The sequence below is a fragment of the Lygodium microphyllum genome, chromosome 9 (genome assembly GCF_053477565.2).
Source record: "Lygodium microphyllum isolate KBCC chromosome 9, Lygodium_microphyllum_v1.1.10, whole genome shotgun sequence".
In the NCBI taxonomy this organism is placed as follows: domain Eukaryota; kingdom Viridiplantae; phylum Streptophyta; class Polypodiopsida; order Schizaeales; family Lygodiaceae; genus Lygodium; species Lygodium microphyllum.
In genome coordinates, this window is record NC_141143.1 from 21483780 (window position 1) to 21508771 (window position 24992).

A 24992-nucleotide genomic window follows, 5' to 3' on the forward strand; every position below is an offset into this window, starting at 1 on the left:
CTACACTTTTCCCTTGCCTTTTTCATTGCACCTATCATTGTGTGTTTTATGTCACTGTGGCCTAATCTGGATCTCCTTCCCACAATAATGATACGTGAAAGAGGACTTATAACCATAATAGTTACTATAAGATTATCCACGATGAGATTGGAACTTGTCCCTGTTGGATATGAGTCTCTACCACTGTTACCATTACCATTTTGAGTACTTTTATCTCTAACTAAAAGTCCATGGGAAGTGCAGTTTGTATCAATATTCTTTCCATTTACTTCTTTTGTGAGTAAAACACTCTCTACATCATTTATTGAAAATCATCTTCAAGAGGATTAACACTTATAGCTGTATGAAATATATCCTATGTCTCTAGTAGTGTGACAAGCAAGAACAAAGACTTTATGTTATCCTCAAACTTGATATATTGCAAGATAACCTAGTTGAAAATAGAGTGAAACTCATTCAAATGAGTAGATATAGGGCTTCCCTCCTTCATGAGAACGTTCACAAGCTTCTTCAACCAATACAACTAAGATGATGCAAGACTCTACTTGTCATAAAGATCACATATCTTCTTTCAAACATTATATATACTACTAGTAGTTGAAATAACATTGAAATACATCTACTTAGATAGAGAGAGTATGATAGTAGATTTTCACAACTCATCAAGTTTTTCCCAATAATCTCTATTCCTATTTTCTAGCTTTATACCCTTAACCATATTATTCTACACCAATACCCACAATATTTGTCTCTTCCAATATTGGAAGTTGTTAACATCCAGCTTTTCAACATTCAAAATTGCACTATCATTTCATGCATTAGAAGTACTTGCCATGATGTCTACAAATAACTACAAAGCACAAGAGTATGGGATATTATCATTATAGCAAAATATCCACAAAACTAAGCTAAAAAGAAGGGCAAGAACTAAAAACAAAAGAGTAAAGATTTCCATAAATAGTACGTACTAGAGTACTCAAACAAGGTATCTATGCTCAAAGAACCTATTCATAAATATATTCAGCATTGCTTTCCATAAATTGTAGTAAATGATCGTACATATGGAGTAAAACGACTAACAGAGTAAGCTCGCACTACTATAGGAATATTCAGATAGAAATCAGGATATACATGGTGTGAGATGCATGGATGCATACAGCCAATGTGTGCCAAGCATTCACCACCACTAACAACCCAGTTGACAATGATAGGTATAGGATGTCCAAGTTCTCAAAAGAAAATCATCCCACAAGATTCAATATTTGCAAGAATAGTATATGCATAGATCAACAAAGCATGCACATAAGCAAGAGACTTCCACTGTCTCTAAAGAACCAAGCTCTACAAGAAAAGTGCAAGTGTCTCCCACTAGAAGTGAATCTAGGATGTCCAAGAGCCAAGCAAAGATCAATATATAATGCTCATCATATCTAGACAATCAATATATATGATAAGTACATTTGGGAGCATATGCATCCAATATGTCTTCAATCTCCAAGTGAAGAATCACTAAAACAAAATATTCAAAGCACAAATACATCTAACGATTTTGAAGCATTTCGGATCGAAAGTCTACCACGGGGTAAGAGATAGCAGGGTCAAGGGAGATTCAAGGAGAGGATTAGATGAAAGAGAAGGGTTTTAAAGAAATAGGAGATGTAGAAGAAAATTGATAGAGGTAAATCCAGTCAATTTATTTCAGCATCCTATCATACATGGAAGATAATAGCTCATAATCATAGTTCATAACCAAATACATCAAAATAAGGGAGGGTCGAAGCCCAAGACACACTGAGACAATAGCTCAACTCATTCACAAATACATAACATAACCCATGATCGTAATCCAAGATCCATGCTGCTCTCATCCATTGTCTACTATAGGTATTAACCTCAAAATGACATGTAAACTTCAAACTAGTAGTGGTAGAAGCCACTACAACCAAGACATATATCAAATGCTCCTGTCAAAGCTAAAGTAGCACTTTAGCATTGTCAATAACAATGTATTCCAAGCTTCAATCAAGGCTCCAAAATGCATACAGATCCAATCATAAGCCTCTCTAATGAATTCCCAAGGTTGCTCTGTTGTTTAGGGACCGTATCCAATACATACATTCACTTAGATCACTTGCAAGCTCTCCCAAATTGAGTGGACTATGGGCTGCCCTATTTATGAAAGTTTTGAACAATCCAAAGCATCCCATAGACCAAGAAAAATCACACCTTTGACTGTCCCAAGTGGTACACTAGATCCCAGGAGCAAGCATCAAGCTCTAGGAATCAAGAAAAGCTCTGAGAATGAAGATGAAGCAAGATTAGACCTTGCTGTGGTCATGGATTCCCTATTCTTCCTTGTTCAAGATAGAACCATAGCTCTCCTCCTCTCTCCCAAAATGCATACATAAGACACACTTTACCTTCCTACCCTCCTTAATCTTGCATGTTCCTCCTTGATCTTTTGTTGCATGCTTTTGAGGCTCCTCCTGTGGTCCAACACTCTCCCTACAGCCCACACCTGTGATTTGCAATGCAAATCGTGTTGATGGCCTTGTGCATCACCCACATAACTCTAAGTTGCATAAGGCATACTCAAGTTGCCTAAGTCACTAACAAAGGCATATATCATGTCTCGTGCTCAAACCTAGTAGACTTGATGAACTAAGTGACATCCAAGTAAAATGAACTTAAAGAGTCACTGCATTATGTCCTATAACATGTCCAAAAGCTCCTATAGACCAAGTATGCAGACCTATATGATCCACAGCATCTCCATTTTTCACATTGTAAACATGAAATACCATGAGAATGGAGCTCAAATACAAAGCTCAAATCACACCATAAGCATATACGAGTATATATATTAATGGCAAGCATCCATATAAGCATGTGCGATCCTCGAATCACTTGTAGGCATTCAAAGTGTGAAGCTTCACTTTTGTATGCTTGCTATCCAAACTATATTACAGCAATAAACCCTAGTAAAACCAAGCTAAATGATCTCTATCCAATCCAAAGATCATCTCAAAGCATCCCCATAGCATCCAAACACTGAAAGAGTATCCCATGGTAGAAGCATAGAGGCTTATACCATTAAGATTAATACCATTTTTTATCAGCTTACCAACATTGGATCAAAGGTTGAAGATGATGATATGGTTGTAGTTACTTTGAATGGTTTGGGTAAGGAGTACAAAGATTTTTTTACGTATATTTCTATAAGACTGGAACTCCCTAATTGGGATGAACTGCTTGCATTGTTGCTACATGAAGAAGCTAAGCTAGGCTTTAATACAAGATCTAATTCCTCTCACAATAAAGATACAATTTTTAACTCTAGTTAGAGAGCTAGATGTGGTAGGGCTTGAGGAGCCTCTCAAGGTTACTCAAATTAGTTATGGACAAAAATAGCAAAAAAAATTGGAATGGTTCAAATGCACAGGGCTAGAGAGGCTTAGGATTTTTTAGAGGTAGGCGGAGATCACCTAGAGGTAGAGGTACTTGGCAATCTACTGATCAACCAAACAGGGATGGCCATATTTGACAAAAACATGGATCTAGGATATGGCTATGACGGAAGCTTTGGAGGTTGAAAGAGGAAGAATAAACTCATGAAGACATTGACATTCACAAGACAAATTGTCATACAAGTGAATTAGGTTCCAAGATTGACATTACGACTCATAAACACAATCTTATGTGTGGCCAATGACACAGACACTTTACTGGAAAGAAAAGAGTACTATCATTGCATTAGAAAATAGAGCAAGTACAATAACACCATATTGGGGAATATGGGAATTTCCCATAAGTTTGGGACACGTGGTCAAATATTTGGATTTGTCATAACTTGAACACTATAACTCCAAATTGAGCGCTCTATAGCTCAATAGATTCCATTTTTCAAGCGCTTTCCAATGATAGGTCACATCATATGGTTTTGAGAAACTTATGGGCATGTTATCCGGGTGCCACCTTTTTAGTATTTAAAAAATAGGAATTGGGAGATTCCCAAACTCACTAATATTGTGTTCAATGCCTTACAGGAAACGTAGCACTTCTCCTATTGTGCATATGGGATTCTAGTCCTAAGCCCTCACTGCTCCTTACAAAGAGACTGAAGTAGGTGTGATTGCAAACATCTCAACACCCCTCCTCAATCACAACCAAAAGTACAAAGCATATAGAGGCCTTAGTGAAAGCAACACCTGCAACGTGTGGGCATACCATAAACATGGAAAAACACTAGAGGCTATCACAAGAAAGGCTAAGTGTGGGCACTATAAACATGATGGACATCCAAAGATTGCAACAGGGGCCTCACAAAGTGTATAGAGACTGTAGTACAAGGCTATGTGAGGAGTTTACAAGTTTATGTCTGAAGCATTAGGACTAGGAAATACAAAGCTAAAAGAGTCTATCCGAATAGAAGGACTAATGAGGTTTGTCCTTCTCCTAGTGGTCTTCTTCTTCTTTTGCTCCATGTTCTTCTTTTTCTTTAACAGCAAATAAATAGGCCTTTGGGACCTCTTTGTGGCATGACAAAACTTCTCGGTGTGTTCGGTCCTTTTGCAAAAGTCACAAAAAAGCTGGTCCTTGTTGCCAACATATAATGCTTGTTCATCTCTAGAGGTGCTAGGTTCTTCCTTATTTTTTAGCTTATTTTCCTTCTCTAATAGTGATGCCTGGATATCAACAAGCTCAAAGTTTGGCATATTGATTAGAGTTGTTGATACATTATTATATTCAGGAGGCAAACTTTTAAGTAGAACACCAATGCAAACATCTTCTTCCATTTTAATGTTGATTCCTGCAAGTTGGGTTAGAAGTCCTTCCATGTAATTTAGATGTGTGGCAAGTGATGTGCTGGACTTCATTTCAAGCCTGAAAATTTCAATCAAGAGACCATGCTTTGATGACTTAGACTGTGCACCAAACAAGGTGTCAAGTCTCTTCCATGTATCCTGTGAAGCATCACACTTATCCACATGGTGGATATAGCTATCGTCTAGCTCCAGTTTGATAATGACCTAAGCCTTATCATCATTCTTTTGCCAAGTGACTGCAAGGTCCGCATCACGAGGCTTCTTTTCATTTCCAATGGTAATGGCCCAGAGGCCCTTCTTTATCAAGATGAGTTTGATGCAGGTCTGCTAGGTGTGAAACCCAATTCTTTTGAAGTGAGCAATTGGAGAGTCTTTGCCCATGTTAGATGGCTAGAGCAATAGCAAATCAGCACCAAAATTCTCAAATTTTGAGCAGCACAAGAGATAATCTTGAGTGTGCTAACAAGCACAAGTGCCAAAAAGCACTAAGTCATTAGTATCAAGAGATACTTGTGGAGCCAAATGCTTGATAAATGCTCAATAGGTCTTCTATTTCCCTCCTTGATTTGCTTGCTGAACTGCTTGCTAGAAACTCATAGTGGCAAAACCTTGAGTAGGGTAAGAAGAATGAGAAGGATGAGATGTAAGAGGTTTGATTTCTTCAAGACTTCAAAGGATCTTCAAGCACTTTCCCTCCTCAATGATTTGATGGCCCAAAGTTTGCTGAGACCTCTGTTTTGAAGAAGATCAAAGTGACAAGATGTTAGGTTTTTCCAATGGGAGTGAAAGAAGAAGTGGAAAATGAGCTTATGATAGAGTGGTTATGGCAGAATGCTTCTAGGATTTCAGACCCATCTACATTTTTATTTGCAGTGAGTCATAAGAGAAGGCATTTGCCACAAAACTTAGTGGCCAAGGAGCTCAAGCCATGGGATAAAATTTCCCTATGCTCAATCGCAAGATTGTGCCTTGTAGCTCTACCACTAGAGCTGTACGACCAAATAGGGCACAGATTTGTGCTGTGATCAAGAATGTTGCCAATGCGGGACCAAAACAGCACCAATGTCAAGATGTGGCGTAACAGGATGCTGCACCTTGAGCAGAAGAACACATTTAGAGAAGAAAGTGTGATGTATTACGGCCTCTAGAGTGAGAATAAGAGCCTCCAAGAAAGGTAGGTTATGTAGGCTATTGCTGGCATGGAAGGTCAAGTAGAGATAGGGATGGAGATGAAGTTAGATACTCACCGTGAGCTTGGATTGAGCTGTAGAGGGACTAAGAGAATAGAGAAGGAGCTATGCCATGCCCAACTAGGCTCTGATACCATGAGAAAACATGGATCTAGGACATGGCTATGACAAAAGCTATGGAGGTTGAAAGAGGAAGAATGAACTAATGAAGAGATTGACACTAACAAGAAAAATTGTCACACAAGTGAACTAGGTTCCAAGATTGAGACTTGGACTCTTAAACACAATCTTGTGCATGGAAAATGACACAGACACTTTACTGGAAAGAAAATAGTACTATCATTGCATTAGAAAAGAGAGCAAGTACAATGCTTTATAGGAAACTAGATGGTAGCACTTCTCCTACTGTGCATATGGGATTCTAGTCTTGAGCCCTCATCACTGATCCTTACAAAGAGATTGAAGTAGGTGTGATTGTAAACATCTCAACAATATTCCAAAAGATTTTCACAAAAGTAGGCTGATATGAAAGCTAAGGGCAGACAACTTGGTCATTATGCATCATCTAGTAATAATGCCAATGATAATCTGTTAGATAGATTTTTTGCCATGACACATGTATCAAAATATGTGTCTAAGCAAGGCAAAGTTAATGAGGAATGGTACATTTACTCAGGTGCTTTGAATCATATGACTCCTCATGGAGAATGGTTTGATGAGATGACTTCACAATCTCATGGTTATGTATGCATACGTGATGATACATAGCATGACATTAAGCATAGTACATGTGGTATACCTATGGTCATACATTGTGGAAAGAAAAAGGGTCTATATGATGTTTTGCATGTACCCAAAAACTTACTATTTGTTAGAGCAGAATCTACAAGTTAGATTCACCAAATGTAGATTTTTCATAGAAGCATACAAGAATGGATGTAAGAAAAGTTGATTGCAATGGGTAAATGGAATGGTAGAATGTTTGCTCTAGATGCCACTATTCCTGAACTAAAGGCAACCATGTTTGCTCATGACAGTGGAGCAATCAGAGATGTTGAATGTCGGCATAAGCACATTGATCATGCTAATATATAATGGCTAAAAACTATGCAACAAAAATAGATTATACTTGGTCTTCTGATATTTAAGTATATGGATTTAGGAAATGTATATTCAATTTGCCAATTTGGAAAGTAAGCTGGGTTTCCATTTGGTAGACATGTCAAGAACAACACTAGAACATTACAATTAGTGCACTTAAATTTTTGGGGTTGAGCACATAATATATCATTCAATGGTGCAAGGTATTATGCCTCTTTCATTGAATGAATGATGGGAGGGGCATGCTATATAGCCAAAAAATGCCTAATATGGCCAACTTACATAAGGGAAAGCCATAAATTCTAGTCGATCAGCAATAAATACTAGTCAATGATGAATAAAATGCCACAAAAAAAGGGGTGACCCTAGAAAAATCCCAAATGACAATGACAATGTCCAACATAAGTAGGAAAATAGACTATGGAAAGCAATAACTACCCAAAAATTTCACACAAATTCTCAACAATTGGAGGAGGAAATACACTAAAAGGGAATAAAATGAGTGCTATAGAATGAGCTATCTCCTTTGTCAAAATAAGTGAAAGATAAGTGTCAGAGCTCCTAAAGTCCTCATCTGAGTCACACTGAGGCTCACATGCAGGACATGACAAGGCATGACAAACATGACTGATAACATCTACTACCATCAGTCCCGTGTGGATAAGCTAATTGTGTAGTCATGGTTTTATGTCCACTGACACGGATATGTCAATGAGAGGGAGATTAGATAAAAGAAAAGGAAAAATGTTTGAAAATGTTACTGGGCCACTTCTAGTTATGAGTCACCTAGGAGTGATAGCTTAGATAGTGAACTTGGTATATAGTGAGTGACTACACTTGGAGTTAGGCAAAACAAGTATGTAGCACTTCATGAGAAGGAGTCTCATAGTGCACCATAGTTGAGAAGATCAAAGAGAGTCAGAAAGCTTGTTCATATGCTAACTTACAATGGATATTCAACCAAAAACTTTGCTTATATGACAAGATTAATGTACAAAATTCAATGAAGCAGTTGTTGATGAAAATTGGTGCATAGCTATGGATAAAGAGTATGCTATACTGGCTGAAAATGATACTTGGGATTTGGTCAAATTACCTAAAGGTAAAACACTTCTCGGGCTGCAAATGAATTTACAAAGTGAAATGCAAAGCAAATGGGTCTTTGGAGAGATTCAAAGCAAAGTTGGTTGCTAAAGGTTATGTGCAGGAGTATGAACCTGATTATGAGAAGACTTTCAGCTCAATTGCTAAAATGGCAAGTGTGATAACTATAATTTCTCTCACGACACTTAAATGATGGAAAATTTGGCAGATGGATGTTAAAAATGTATTCTTAAATGGGGATTTAGTTGAGGAAGTAAACATGGAGCAAGCAAAGGGTTATGTACCTCCAAATTATCATAATCATGTATGCAAGTTGAAAAATACACTTTATGGTTTGAAGTAAGCATTAAGAGCATGGAATGTTAAGATCATCTCTTATTTACAGGAACTTGGATTTGATATGGGGAGTACATATCATAGTATATAGGCTATGTCTTCTTAGTCATTTATGTTGATGACTTATTCATCACTAGAGATGATGACTTTGGTATTATTGAAATTAAGTCTATGTTACAAGCTAAATTCAAAGTGAAAATTTGGGATACATAAGTAGTATGCACAAGATATGCTTCTCAAATATAGAATGCCAAATTGTAAGCCCATGGAAACCCCATCAAAACTAGAATGTAAAGCTTGGAGTTGATGTTGGCAATGAGATAGAGAATGTTATGATATATAAGCAGATGATAGGCAGCCTTACCTATCTTACCATTATGCGTCTTGACCCCAATTACTCATTGGGGCTAATTAGCTAGTTTATGCAAAAGCCACACAAACCTCATTTGGATGTAGCCATGAGGATTATGCGATATGTTAAGGACACATCTAAGCATGGGCTATTTTATGAGTTTGGAGAGCCTTTTGATTTGATAGGATACACTGATGCTCATTGGGCTAGTTGTTCATATGACAAATGGTCAACAAGTGGATATGTTTTTAGTCTTGGAAGTAGTAGGATAAGTTGGAGTAGTAGAAAGCATCCCACATTTGCTCTCTCTAGCATAGGGATAGAGTATAAGGTGCAACCCTAAATGCATGTGAAGCAGTTTGGATCTTGTAAGTGGTGAATGACTTGGACATACAGATGGATAGATTAGTCATATTGCATTGTGACAACATGAGTAATGTGCTTTTTGCTAGCAATCTAGTTTACCATGCTAGATCAAAGCACATTGAAGTATATTATCACTTTATCAAGGAGATGGTTCTTGCACAGAAGATAGATTTGAATCATGTGAAGAGTAAAGACCAGATAGTTGATATATTTACCAAAACACTTGGTATCATCTACTTTAGAGAGCTACTTGGAGTGTAGCAATTGACTTCAGCTCCTAGGGGATCCACCTATAAAAAATCATTTATATAACGTGCATTCAAAGGATATTAAGAAACACCCTTTCTTTATATCCTATAAGACCTTAAAATGCCCCCTTTTACTTTGCTAAACTTACAATTTTTTTTAATTGTAATTAAAATAACCATTTTGTAAATATAATCCTATAAATTTTACTAAATATAATGCCCTTTCTTTTGAACTCACATAGTACCTTACATGTTTTATAAGGTGGACCCCTCAAGATTCATTTTGAGGGCGAGTGTTGAGAATCAAAGATAGTTGTAGCCCTAGGGAGGTCAATCATAAATATATGCATATATTACGTGGATTTAACATAATGAATTTTTTTAATACCATTTTTACATTTTTTTTGTATACAAAAGGGTCCCATATAAAGGGGTTACTTACATTTTGAGTAGAAAAGGGTTATGTTTCATTAAGGAAAAGTTCATAGATAAGGATATTTATAAATAGGCCTTAAACACATGTGATATAGAGGGTATACATATAGTGAATTACCCAAGGTTTTAGCCTAGCTATCATCAATCATGTGTGATATAATAAATGAGTCAATGTTTGACTCAACTATGGTTACTGTGTATGGTTAGTTAGTGACCTATCTTACTTTATGTTGTACATTAGACTTAGATTCTTCTTTTATATAATAGAATAATGAACAAAAGAGGGGTCACTACCCTCTAGTGAGACTGATGGATCTATCCTGTGTTTATCTCTCTCCCTCTCTTTGAACAAGTTTAACTAATATTATGATGTAAAATGTAATGATCTTCTACACTAGCAATGATACCTTTCAGATTTTTTAATACAAGTTATTTTTTGCATCATTAAAAACACTTTAATTATGACACCCATGGGAGAGACCACAAAGGGTTGAGTGGGATCAGACATATTTACTTTTGCAACAAAAAATTGCGCATTCAAGAAGTCATCCTTTATACAAGCCAGAGGTTTCTCTAGAATCAAGATAGGATAGGAGATCCACAATGATGTGCTAAGTGCTGGGGTGATATACAACTGTGTATTCAAACTCCTACATCATGAGAATCCATTGGGCAAGTCACTCGATGACATTTAATTTCTTGACCGAATAGACTAGTGCAAAATGGTCCACATGAAAGACAAAGGCATGGCCTAGCAAATAATACTAGAATATCTTGAAGGAGCAGATCATGCCAAGACACTCTCTTTCAATTGCTAAATATTTTTTCTCAACATTAGATAATCTTCTACTAGCATAAAACACAAGTCTAAACCAACCATTAGTATCCTACTACATAAGCATGTTGCTAATAGCAATGTTAGATGCATCTACAAAGACATGGAAGGTCTTTGCCCAATCTAGCAGAATTACAATAGGAGATTTTTTAGTAAGAGCCGAAGGTGTTGGAATGCCAAGATAGCTTCTTCATTCCATTGATATGTTGATTTGGCCACATGCATCAATTTGTTAAGTGGAATAGTCAAATGTGCCAAAAGACACAGGTAGTGACCATGCCACCAGATTTGGCCTAGGAAGTAGAATAATACTACAGATGGTGAATCCAGTACTATAGCTTGCATTATTGCTACCACCTTGGTTGGGTTGATTGCTATGCCATTTTGCAAAATGATGTGGCCTAGCAAAATATCACCTTGAATAGAAAATACACATTTGAGTGGATTTAGACTTAAACTTACCTCTTGGTATTTGGTGAGGCAAAGCTGAAGGTGCATCAAGTGAAGAGTGGCCTTTCCAAAGACATTGAAATCATCCAAGAAGACCCTCACAAAATTTGTGAGGTAGGGCCCAAAGACCTTCTGCATGTCTCTTTGAAAGGAGACTAGAGCATTCTTGAGAATGAACCACATCACCATTCATACATATACTCCCCATGCAATGATGAAAGAAATTTTAGCTTGGTCTTGTAAGATGCACTTCATTGTATCTATTGAAATCTTTGAGAAAAGAGTACATCTTGTAGCCAGCTACTTCATCCATTATGATATTTAGGTAAGGGATAGGGAAAGGATATGGGATAGTAGTTGCATTAAGATTTTGATAATCCACATAGATTCGTAGCTTCTTGTTTTTCTTCAAAAAAAAGGCAATTGGGGATATCCAATCTACACAATCTACTAGAGCAATGAAATCAACTCTCAATAGTCAATCCATTGACATGTTTAGCTAAATGAGGGTTCATTCTGTAACATTGCATCTAGACTGGAATAGCATCCAATTTCAGAGGAATCCCATGATGATAGAAAAGAGGATCTAGCCCTTTCATATCTGAATATTTTTATGCAAACATATCCTTGAATTCACCCTGAAAATTGATGAGTTACTAACAAAAGGGTGGTTGTAATTTGGCATTGATCTTGACCGGTTTGGTCTTTTCTGTACAACAAACCTAGTTAGATTGTGTCCAACTTATCTTCTTTAACTCTTGTTACTTTCTCCATTTGTGCTTCAAACTCATGATGTTCTTGATTGAGGAGTTTACTTATGTCAGTATCAGCAATTTGGTTAGTATTGATATTTCCTTTTGTGTAGTTTGAGCTCTAAGTTCCAAAACTAAGATCTAGAACTGTCCACGCTCTAAGTTCCAGAACTCTCTAAAACGTCAAATTGGGGAATATGGGAATTTCCCTTAAGTTTGGGACACATGGTCAAATCTTTGGATTTGTCATAACTTGAACACTATAACTCCAAATTGAGTGTTCTATAGCTCAATAGATTCCATTTTTCAAGCACTTTTCAATGATAGGTCACATCATATGGTTTTGAGAAACTTATGGGCATGTTATCTGGGTACCACCTTTTTAGTATTCAAAAAATGGAAATTGGGAGATTCCCAAACTCACTAATATTTTGTTCTAGACTATTGTGTTGTTTCTGTGCTTTTAGGACTTGAGGTTGTAAACCTTGGAATTGCATGTATTATTCACTGATTTGGAGAACATTAATGAGACACTAGGGGTGTAGATCATCATTAGCCTTTAATAACTCTTCTTTTTCATCATCACTTAAGCCTTCAATCATGTTGATTATTTCATCTACAACTGGTCAACATTGTGGGGCAGGTGGGGTAACATTGGTCAAGAAGATCATTAACTTGTGTGCTAATTTCTCTGGATAGTTAGTTTATTTCTATCCCAATTATGGCTAACTCTTGCTTAATGTAGCCAAGGTTTTTCCAATAGTAGGCTATAATCCTTGCTAGCATGCTCCATATTTAAGACAACTAAGGATATTAGAAATTGCATTGTGGCAATTTCTAGAAGTACAGACTAGATGATGACTAAAGGTCATACTCGTTGCTTGGCTATCCTCACTAAGAAGGGCACTAGTTTCCATTCCATTAATCCCAAATGTTTGCACGTTGCCACTGTGATGATATTCACCCATGAACCCTTGTTGAGAAAGATGTTCTAGATGATTTGGTCCTTGCATTAAGCAAGAATCACCGAAATGGTTGGATCAGACAAGGGGCTTTCTAGGACTGGGTGTTGTTGGATCTTGCAGACTATTTCCTTCAAGGCTTAGGCTCTCATGGCCATGACTGTCAGTTTTGAAAAATATCAGGTTCTTGGATTGAATCATCTTCAAGAGATGGTCCTTAAAAGTTGAGTAAATCCCCTAGTGGAATAGTAATATTTATAAAACCCCATCTAATTGATACTTTAGATGGGGTTTTATACAATCGAAATGCTTGGCATGTACCCTTCTTTTACTACAAGATTAACTACCTTCTTATTACTTCCACTACCACTAGGATTAACATCCAAGGTCGTACTCTATTTCTATCTAGTTGGGTCCTCCGAATTCTTTTTTCGGGATTTTCCGAAGTGGATATTCAAAATTCGACTTTTCTGCTTTGACAACTTCTCTTTTTGACCTCCAAGGTTATTACCCGAGCTCTTCTCTCCTATGGATTGCAATTTTTCATGCAAAACTTATTTATTCTTTGTATAAAATTTGACAATGATTTGAGCTTCGCAAACTCTGAATTGATGTTCAATTTGAGATTGGGGGGTTTTCCATGCTGGGTGGGGTTGAGTTTTTGCAAACTATTACAACCCCTAAATGGGCCAAATATACTAAGTAGACTATGGCTACTTAGAGCTACCAGGGTGATTGCCTAGTTTATCCTCGAGACTCAAACTCAATATTGAATGCTTCATGGACACTAGCACACTTGTAGTCCATCCTACCACCTAATGGCCAACTTTCTCCTACTCGGCCCACAAGGTGCTTGTGGGTTGCAATGTAGCATCTTTGTAAGTATTGAGTCTTGCTAGATTCGGTATTCGTATGCACCTTTGGTTTGGAAAATTCCTTCATCTCCCCTATTTTTGGTTTTAGGCATATGTGCTTGTCTTTTCTGAGCATCATATTCTTAGGCATCGTGACACTTAGTGCATTAGTGTCTGTCCTATATGCAAAAGAAGTAATGTTTAGAAAAGGGGATGAAATTCCCCTGGCCTCTTCCACTTCTATGATGCCCCCCCGGCCATTATCGAGTGGCAAATAGTCTTGATTGGTATAGGCCACAACTGGTGTAAGAATCAACTTGGCCTAAAGGTTTGGAGTTAGTTGCTCTAATCCTTGCCATCTACTAGGATGATCAACCATCTACTACATGCCATTGTATTGGCACTACTTAGTGGCATGTGCGTGGCCATGTTACAAATGTTGCACTAGGCCACATTCAGTCTAGACATATTCGAGATTGTTGCACTGTATGCACCGGAGGTTTTTGGCCTCATTCTTCTCAATTTTTTATATAGCCTTTTTCCCTTTGTCTTTTTTCTTTCTTTTTACTTTATTTGTTTCTTTCTCCCCCTCAAAATCGGAGTATATACTGATGGATTCTACTTCCAGGTCCAAATCAAAAGTCGATTCACTGCTATCATCTTGTTGGTGTTTTACAACAGACTTGCCTGATTTTTTTATTTTTTTTACTTTTCTTTGGATAGGAACTACTCTAATCTGAGAGCTCTCTTATAAAATAGATCAATGGTGTTACTGGATAGATTATCAAAAGTAAATGCTTTCTAAATAGGTTTATTGAAACCAAGGACGTAGAGGGTATTGAATATTTCATTTTTGGCTACGCATCCAAATTAATGCAACTATTTAGAATTATAAACTTTGTGGTATATGCCTCAACTAATTGGTCGCCTTTCTTAAGATGATGGAGTCATTTAAGTTTTTGTGCATCCGTTGTTCGATCAGGTTAGAATTGAATATGAAAGGAATTTAGGGCTTTATTCCATGATGGCTAGCTATGTTCTACTGCTAGCCAAGTTGCAACCTTCTTCCACATTGAGGATTCAAATAAGACAACTTTGTGGACTTCATTGACCTGACCAAGGTAGTTGACTATATGTGCCAGATTGAACTGCCGAATAAAGAGATCCAGATCTTTATGGGAGGATATAGAGAACTTTGGGAGGGATATGCTAGGTTAGTGTGCCATTGTTTGGGAGGGACAAGGGGACTTGTGACTATGGATGGAATACCTACCAATTTGGGTGAATTTTGGAAATGATTTGCTAGATTTAATGATATAATGGGCAAAACAATAGAGCTACCAAGTTTGCTCCCAATGGAAGGAGTGGAATGCAAACAACACTTCTAGAATTTTGGAGAAAATTTTTTGCACTTTGGATACACCCTCACTGAGAAATGTAATAGCCTCAGAAGATGGTATTGTTTATTGCCTAGACTGAGACTGGTGTGAATGACCCAACACTAGAACTACCTTAGGAAAACCTTGCAAATTCGTATATATTCAAGTCTACACACAAAGAAATGGAAATCGTGGTCCCCATGTATAATCAGTGTCCAAGCACAACTTCCAGAGAAATGATGATAGGCATATTCAGATATGACATAGACGGACACTAATATCACTTTCAACATATAGTACCTAGGTTGGAGAATGAGACCCAATCACAACATAGATATCAAATAGAAAGTGTACTCAAACTCAATCCAAAATGTATTATTGAAGTAGAGACCAATATATCAATTTGGGACCAAATGGTCATAACACAGTACAAGAGACTAAACAATTGTAAGATACAATGACCAAGGCAGTATTATTACCAAACAAGGGACTAAGCAATTGTAGAATACATGACCAAGGCCATACTATTGTCGAATTGTTGTGAGAGCACCTAGGATGCCAATCAAAGAAGACTTGGTAGAAAGAATCAAGTAAGACATGGCATGGAGCAAGACCACTCCTTGTTGCTTGGCTTCTCGGACTATGAGTATGCTCGAACAACAACCAACTACCATGATTCACTCCCTACCATTATATAGGCCGGTGCTTGCAATAGGACATTCTCTTTGCCCATATGCCATGTTAGGCAGCGGGACATTCTCTATGCCCATGTACTGTGTTTAATAGCCTTTACTCCATCTACACCCATCGGCTCCTTAATGCGCCATTGTTGACTCTAGCTTAAATGTTGTTGACTACCACGGCCTTTAACTAGGCCTAATTTTTCTAGTCTTAATCTTGACCTTGCCTCCATGTATACCTAATGAATTTAATAGCTCCTCAACTTCCTCAATAGCTACTTTACATCTGGAGAGAGGCTTTATTGTGGATACATAATTGATATGCAACTTTAATAACTTGTCAAATATGCACCTGAGGAAATCCAAGTGCAAAAATGGACATTCTCAATGTTAATTGAAAATATAGTCTTCCAATTCTTATTAAGGTGTGACCCACTGGCAATGCCTTCCTATTGCAGGCTAGTGCTCCTCCCTTCTATGCAATATTATCTGTGGCTTTAGAATAATTATTTTTTTTCATGCAACATAGACAAGAAAATGATATTAATATCTTAATAGCACAATTGAATATAAATTTTAGAGTCTTGAGATCCCTATCCAAGTACTAATTACTCTTGAATTCTTCGACTTCTTCCACATAGGTCTTCTCACTACTTGTTTGCTTGAAAATCATATCCAAATATGGAGTACATTGGAAGATCCAAGAGAGAACATTATGGGTCTCCTTGGACATTTCAACTACTGCTATAGCCACCAAATTTCCTTTTTTGACTATACACTAAATGGTCGGATAAGCATGCTATCTTTTGTATAGGCTATGGCATAATTAATTATCATAAGGCCCACCCTCTCCAACTTGCATCCCTTTATGATTTGGCATTCATCAAAAGCTTGATAAAAATTTCCAAGATTGAAGCAAAACCTAGCAATCATAGTTGCTACAAACTTAGGAGAAATAAGAATACTATATTGAATCCATAATATAAGATTAGGACAAGTCAATACCTTCCAAGCATTGCACCTTGTAGAAATAAGCCATGGCACACTATAGCTTAACTCGATTTAAAAATATATTGTTAAATTTATCATAGTCATAAGATATATTTCTAGCTTTAGTTTCCTTCGCTTCCATTTGTTAAAGTTATCATAGTCATAAGAAATATTTCTAGCTTTAGTTTCCTTCACTTCCATTTTTTTAGTGATAAAAAGATGGATTTGTGCTCATATAGCTCTCAGTGGAAATGGATTAGACAAAATCATGTGCTTTATTTTACTATGAGCCAATGCAATTGCTATCATACCATATATGGCCTCATAGCCTTATCGACTAACCCCAGTTATACCACATGCTATTCAAACTTTCTTCCAATGATGAATCAACTATTAAGAATATATGTAAGAACCTCATTCAAAGTAGCAATTTGGAGTGCTCAATATCAAGGGTCTATCAAAATTCCATTCAAATGCTTGCATTTTAAGAATGCCTTTAGAAGCTCCATTTACTGACCCCCACATGGGTCTCCAACCTCATTGAGAAAGTTCTTGAGGAAAAATAGACATTTTTAGGGAGTAATGTAAATTTAGATTATCTTTCAATAGAAAATGATGAACCTTGATGCTTGCACACATCTTTTTCATGCTTCACCATTCAAGCATAGTGATAGCATTGGAAATAATCGATGTTTTCTATCCTTATAATCTATGGAAGTTTGCTTCCACCTTTGCAACTTTGCTTCTATAATGTATTTATCCTTCTTCATTTGTTCCAAAAGCGATTTTGCATTAACATCCTCCAAGGTTGAATTTCTTTGTGTATCCTTTGCCATGTCTTGTTCCTTATCTTTATACTACTTCAATTATTATTCAAGCTTCTGCACTTTGATTTGTTGATCTTGTAGGGATTTTTGCAAAATATTTAAAGAACCTTGGGATTGTAACAAAGATTGATGAGTGCTATATTACATTGATTAATACTATTGATACATATGAATATTTCCATCTAAGCATTTGCAATAACCTTATAGATCATTTTTACCATCCTCGACAAAAGTGAGGAACAAAGAAGTCGAATTGAAAGGTGAATTTAGCCAAGTGCCAAGATCATTAGGATATAAGAAACCATTTATCCAAATATCATATTTTTCTTTTTCTCTAAATAATATTGGGAAGTAGTTATTGCATCTAGCCCATGCTTGCTCTAAGGGGACTTTGCAATAGCATACTCTTTATCTATATTAATATACAAATCCACATTCCTCCAATGATTGCTTATGTCCCTAAGTGGTTCATTAGAGCAAGAGAGAAAATGAAGTAGATTAATTTTTCATGGTATAATATTGATTTGGAAGGGCTAGAGGGCAAAAGAGAACATGAAAAATGCTTAGATGCATATATAATATGGTTAGACACCACTAGAGATGGAAAATGCCATTTTTTGAGAAAGAAAGAAAAAAATCACTTTTTGGAGTCAAAATTAGTCCACCCTGCACTACCTTTGTAAGGGTCCAAGGTATCACATCTATGAGTATTAAAAGATATGATTTGATTTGTAGGGCTTTCAATGTAAAAATATATATCGAAAGTGAGTATTTCAACTTGCAATATGATTGGATGCCTTTTGAGAAAAAAAATTCTATTTTTTGTTAAAACTTTTAAAATCCATTTTTAAAGATAAAAATAAATATGAGTTGTTGATATGACACTTTTGGAAAAGTGATGGTCCCTTCTTGGAGGATGAATTGATGATTAGAGAGTATTTAATAAAAAGTATGCAGAAAATGAGTATTTCAACTTACAATATGGTTGGGCACCTTTAAGCAAAAGAAATCTAACTTTTAAGAAAAAAATTAAACTTTTATTTTTTGGGATAAAAATTTTTGGAAGAGTAGTGGTCCCAACTTAGAGGATGAAAAGGGTTAGTTACTAGTGTGAAAGAAAGGGAGACCCCCTTCTCTCTAGGTAGGGTCCACCAGAACAAGTGGGTGGAACTTTGGAATATAAGGGGGCCAAGGAACAAAAATGCATATAATGATAACCATTGAAGAGGAAGTAATCCAAGATTAAGGATTTCTAATCCATTGCTTATGAGGCCCTTTTTGAGTCCATGTTCCCCCTAACGTATGTACTACATATCAATGCAAAATAGAAAATACAAGGCACACTTAATCAAGTCAATGACTATCTTGGATAACATAAACCTACAATATCTTGTGTGAGTCATGGGATTTGAATCCTTTTAATTGATTATCTTTAGAAAACATATACCTCAAAGAGCACATCATAGCCAATTGACATACAGATAAACCTAATGATGTACTTCAATATCCATCCTTGCCCCTAGAGGGTCTCTCTTGCTTGCGATATGTGTTGAGATATCGAGCTCCACTCATGATATGCCAGGGTGACCGTTGTGCATTTATGTCACCGACTTGTTAGTTGCAGATGCGGTTGGTACACCGCCCATGAATAATAGCTAGATGACAACTATCATTATCTACTCTAGTTCGTGGCTCAGTTAGTATGCCACCTTAGATAGTTGAGTTTGGTTTGAGACCCATATATAGGATTCTTCTATTTCTATGTACTAGAGTTATTTTTGGCTTACACAACTAAGAAGAGGAAAACTGTTTTCAGCCTCCACCCTTGTGTGTATTCCCCCATTGTGCAAGCAAGAAAGCTACAAGTGAGACTCCTTCCTTCTCTCCCACAATCTTGACATGGTATTAGAGCCTTGTTCGTGGTAAGGAGCTCAAGAAAGCAAACCAAGTTCGCGGTGTTTTGGTAAGAGGAGCAGTGTTGCTTTCATTTTCTATTTTGGGAGCAGATCTCTGCAGGTAACACAGCCGAAAATTGCAAGAGTGCATTGTCTCAGGTTGAGACGCCCTTCACGGTGAAGCAAGAGGGCAGTATATACTGGAGTGAGGGCTTTAGCCCCTAGTGACCCTGTTTTTTTTATTTGAGACCATTTCGGGGCCTGTTTTAGAGGCAGAATTTTTCTGCACGCACTCAGGAAAAGGCCCTATTTTATGCTGTGTGACCACTGTTCTATAGGTCGGTGAAAAGTTACTGTAGAAATTGCATCGTATGCCTGTGCACAGAGACATTGGGAGTTACGGAATCATCCCTGTTGCCTGTTGATGCAAAATCGTCACTAGGAAGTGATTGTGTGGTCAAATACCACTTTCGTCAGTTTTGTAGATTAGCCCTTGTGAGGCTAAAGTTGTGTTCTTTGTAGTGACAGAATTTTTTGCAATGTTTTGTAATGGCGTCTGATTCTCTTTCATAGATTGTCGCTGAAAAGCTTAACAAGAACAACTTCCAAGCATGGAAGTTTAGAATGACGAATTTCCTTATGGGAAAAGGATATTGGGAATTTGTTGCAGGAAATGAAGAAGAACCAGTTCTTCCTGATGTTCCTAATCAATAGCAAATGCACGCATTTAAAGCATGGCATGAGAGAGCCAGGAAAGTTATGTACTGGCTGTCTATCAGTATTTCAGACTCTATGATTGTGCATATTCAGGATGCAAGTACGCCAAAGGAGGCATGGGATACTTTATCAAAAAATGTATAGCACAAATACGCAAGCCAGGAAAATGCAGCTCAAGCAAGAGTTGCATAATGTGCAAAGAGAAAATATGAGCATCAATGACTACCACATGAAGGTGAAGAAGATTGCAAATGCACTTGCTTCCATTGGGTTGCCAGTGGAAGATGATGATTTAGTTTCTATGACCTTGAATGGTCTAGGAAAGGATTATGTACAGTTTCGAACATCCATTTCCGTCCGTGAAAGATTTCTTGATTTTGAGGAGTTGATTGCTCTGTTAATTTCTGAGGAGCAGAGAAATGGTGGTGCATCTTCTTCAGGAGGAACTTCAAAAGAAGCTGTCTTCTACTCAAATGCTGAAAGAGGTAGAGGCAGAGGTAGAGGAGGCTGATCTGGAGGCCGTGGTAGAAATCAGAATATGCAGCAAACTCAAGAAAACCAGTCCTATGGAGGAGGACATGGTAACTCTAGAGGCAGGGGGAGCCAAAGAGGTCGTGGTGGATGGCAAAGAGGGCAAAATTCAAACACCAATGTTGAATGCTACTACTGTGGTAAAATGGGTCATATGGCTAAAGACTGCTATAAAAAGCAGAATGACATCATGAATGGAAAATTGCAACAAGGGAATTATGCATATTCTAGTAGACAGGGTGATGACAAAAATGAGCATTTGTTTATGGTGCAGCACATGAACAATTGTGTGACAAGTGTAGAAGAAAGCAACGATGTATGGTATGTTGACTCAGGTGCATCAAACCACATGACCGGTCATGCAGAATGGATGGAGGATGCAAGAAAAATGAAAAAACTAGGATTTGTGGAGACTAGTGATGATACTGCACATCCTATTGTGCGAATTGGAAAAATTCATTTGTCTATGCAGGATGGGAAAAAGAAATACCTGTCAGATGTATTTCATGTCCTGAATATCTCCAAGAATCCGGTTTCTGTTGGTCAAATGGTTGAGCAGGGCTTGTAGGTTAGATTTAATCCTCATGGATGTTTTGTTGAGGATATGAAAAATAAAGGTCGCTTGATAGCAAAAGGAAAGAAGAAGGACAGAATGTTTACATTGGATGCAGACATGCCTGAATTGAGTGCAGCAATGTTTGCACATGGGACCGGTGTAGTTGCAGATATTGATATCTGGCATAAACACATTGGTCATGTTAATGTACAGTGACTTAAATCAATGGAGGCCCAAAATATTGTTGCAGGATTTTGCCTAAATTCAAGGTTGCAGAAATGCATAAGGTATGTGAAGCCTGTCAGTTTGGAAAACAGGCAAGGAAACCATTTTCTAGACATGTTCAAGAGAGTAAGAAGCCATTGGAATTAATCCACTCTAATGTGTGGACTACTAAAGCTGCATCTCTTGGAGACTGTCATTATTTTGTCACTTTTATTGATGACTATAGCAGAAAAGTTTGGGTGTATTTTATGAAAAAGAAAAGTGAAGTTTTTGGGCATTTCAAAACTCTTAAAGCTATGGTTGAAAAAGAAACAGGCCTGTAAATAAAATGCCTAAGGTCAGATGGAGGGGGAGAGTACCTCTCAAATGAGTTTGCAAGGTTCCTGCAGGAGCATGGCATAAAGCAGCAATATTCATGCAGTCATACCCCACAACAAAATGGAATTGCAGAAAGGAAAAATAGGCATATTGGAGAGGTATCTCGTGCCATGCTCAATGAAAAAGACCTGCCAGATTTTTATTGGGCTGAAGCAGTTGCTACAGTAGTCTGCATAATGAACAGGACTCCCACTGCAGTAATACATGGAATGACTCCAGAGGAGAGGTATACTGGTAGGAAACCAGATATTTCTCATTTGAAGATTTTTGGTTGCATTGCCTATGTTCATGTGCTAGATGAGTTGAGATCCAAGTTGGATCCAAAAGCTGAGAAGTGAATCTTTATTGGTTACTCTCTGCAGAGCAGAAAGGGTATAGATGTTATAACCCTTCTACTCGTAAGTTTACAATGAGCAGAGATGTTTTTGATGAGATGAGTAGCTGGTATAAACCAGTAAATGTGATTGATGATGTAGATGCACAAAATGGTAATGCTGCACAAAATTCATAGCAGCAGTCACAAAATATTAGTGGACCTGGAGCGTCCTCTAGTAGTGGTTCACATTCTTTGCCATAGACAGACAGATTGAGATCAGGAGAATCTTCTCAAACCAATGCAGATAGTGGTATTCAGGTGTCACGAAAAGGAAAAGAGAAGGTAGATCAGTCCATGTTTGATGTGAATGCAGGTCATTCTTATGTGGATGGTGAATCCAGTGGCTCAGAACAGAGCATTGATGATGAGTTGGGTATTCCTTCTATTGTTACACCTAGAGTAAGGAAGACCAAGGATGTTTTGAGATCACCTGGGAGTAAACCTACTTTGCGCAGGTCTACCAGAGCTAGGTATCTTGTGGATAGGCTGAAATATGATGGATTTACAGCCATTCACTATGCCTATATGGTCAAAGTGATACAGGAACCAGAACCCAGTTCTTTTGAGCAAGCCATGGAAAAAGAAAAATGGGAGAAAGCCATGGATGAAGAAATGGATGCCTTGGAAGCAAATGCTACATGGGAGTTGGTACCTTTGCCTAAAGGTAAGAATGCAATTGGCTATAAGTGGGTTTATAAGGTGAAGCACAATGCAGATGGTTCTGTAAACAGATACAAGGCAAGATTAGTAGTCAAGGGGTATGCACAAACATATGGCATTGATTATGAAGAAACATTCAGTCCGGTTGTAAGGATGGCAACCGTAAGAGTAGTCTTTGCTATGGCTGCATCAAAGGAATGGTCCTTACATCAGATGGATGTAAAGAATGCCTTCTTGCATGGTGATTTGCAAGAAGAGGTCTATATGGAGCAGCCACCAGGTTATGTGTATGCTGTTCATCCTAAGTTTGTTTGCAGGTTGAAGAAAGCCTTGTATGGCTTGAAGCAAGCACCTAGAGCATGGTCTGACAAGATAGGACAATATCTTGTCACTATTGGCTTTCAGATTTCCAAGGCAGATTTTTCACTTTATGTGAGAAAAATAGAGAAAGGTATTATGCTACTTGTCATTTATGTTGATGATTTGATTATTACAAGTGATAGTGATGAAGATATCCTTCATGTGAAAATGCTATTGAAGCAGAAGTTTGAGATGAAGGATTTGGGAGAGCTACGTTATTTCTTGGGCATTGAGGTGGTTAGATCACCAAGTGGGATATGGCTCTTGCAGAGGCAGTATGGATTGGACATGCTGTCCAAATATGGGATGACACGCTGTAAGCCTATTTCAGTTCCTTTGGAGCAGAATGTGAAGCTAAGCGCAGATGCAGGTGAGCTTCTGGAAGACCCTACTATGTACAGATGCATAGTAGGAAGTTTGATTTATATGACTATTACCAGGCCAGATTTGAGCTATGCTGTTGATATGAGACTGGGGTTCAGATACAGTTGTATGGATACACTGATGCTGGTTAGGCTGGTAGTATTTCTGATAGATGATCTACCAGTGGTGGATATGTGTTCTCTTTTGGGAGTGTTGTAGTCACTTGGAGCAGCAAGAAACAGCCTACAGTTGCCTTGTCAAGCACAGAGGATGAGTACAGGGATGCAGCAATGGCTGCATGTGAGGTAGCTTGGTTGCATAACCTACTTTATGATATGCATCAGCCTACAGATGGTCCAGTTGTCATTTATTGTGACAACATGAGTAGTATATACTTGGCAAATAACCCAGTCTATCATGCTAGAACAAAGCACATTGAGGTGCATTATCACTATGTGCGAGAGAGAGTTTTACTCGGTCTTATTGATCTAGTTTATGTCAGCACAGAGGATCAGGTAGCTGACATATTCACGAAGGCATTGGGCGCAGAGAAGCTGTGCAAGTTCAGAGACCTACTTGGTGTGCAGGAATTGGGATTGAGCTCGAGGGGGAGTGTTAAGATATCGAGCTCCACTCATGATATGCCAGGGTGACCGTTGTGCATTTATGTCACCGACTTGTTAGTTGTAGATGCAGTTGGTACACCACCCATGAATAATAGCTAAATGACAGCTATCCTTATCTACTCTAGTTCGTGGCTCAGTTAGTATGCCACCTTAGTTAGTTGAGTTTGGTTTGAGACCCATATATAGGGTTCTTCTATTTCTATGTACTAGAGTTCTTTTTGGCTTACACAACTAAGAAGGGGAAAACTATTTTCAGCCTCCACCTTTGTGTGTATTCCCCCATTGTGCAAGCAAGAAAGCTACAAGTGAGACTCCTTCCTTCTCTCCCACAATCTTGACAATATGGTGTCACAACAAGCTACCAACATTCTTGAAAATGTGCATGAGATCCAAAATATGATTGATCTGTAAATGAGTCCAATATGGCAACACATAGAAAACTAAGAATTGTCGCATTTCACTTGGAAGTGACTCTTTGTGGGCCATCTTCCATTCATACTAGCTTTGGGTATTCATCCTTATAGGAGGTCATCCAAGGAATCCTTCTCTCAAATCATGTCTCTTCGGCGATAACATTGTGTACACCTCATAAACTATCTTCTTCATCATCCACAACCT